This window comes from Mytilus edulis, chromosome 13 (genome assembly GCF_963676685.1).
Source record: "Mytilus edulis chromosome 13, xbMytEdul2.2, whole genome shotgun sequence".
Taxonomy (NCBI): domain Eukaryota; kingdom Metazoa; phylum Mollusca; class Bivalvia; order Mytilida; family Mytilidae; genus Mytilus; species Mytilus edulis.
The window spans coordinates 56,582,470-56,583,119 of record NC_092356.1 but is presented as its reverse complement, the minus strand read 5'-3'; positions in this window follow the sequence as shown (position 1 = coordinate 56,583,119).

Genomic DNA, 650 nt, shown 5'->3' with positions numbered 1-650 from the left:
CCTTCAAGGAAAATATTAAGTCTGAAAATACAAAGTACTGAAATTGAAACTAGGCAAGGACAATTATTAAAGAATGATATACTGATTTGTAATCTTATACATAAGTCATGGCAAATATGAATTTTAATTAAACACAAACCAGTAGGGCCTTTTCTAGGAAAAATATTTCAGCTTATTTTGTACACAATTGCGTCGAAATAAATATTGTATAATGTTTAATTGAATTGGTCACCATTAAATTTGTGTACACGCAGGCGCAAACCTTTGTTCTATGCTAAGTATGTTCAAGTTAGGAAATATAATTATAATTATAGATATTATTAATTGTATAATTTGACATATTTGAATGTTTGATTTGTTCAGGAAACTCTATACGTTAAATTAAATTTTCAAATGGCGATTTAAAACGGCGGTATTGCATGGTTACATTTTATACTATCTAAAAACCGAGATATTTTGTAACGTCATCTTATAAACTTCTTCCAATTCCGTTCAAACTACAAATGAAAAATTTCAGTTGATCAAAATGTCAGTGTACATGTAAGATAGTATCGTCGTATAACAAATAATATGAAACAATGACTTGTAGTTACACATGTAGTTAATCACAATTAAACATGATAAACAAGGAAATGTTTCCTTTTATGCAA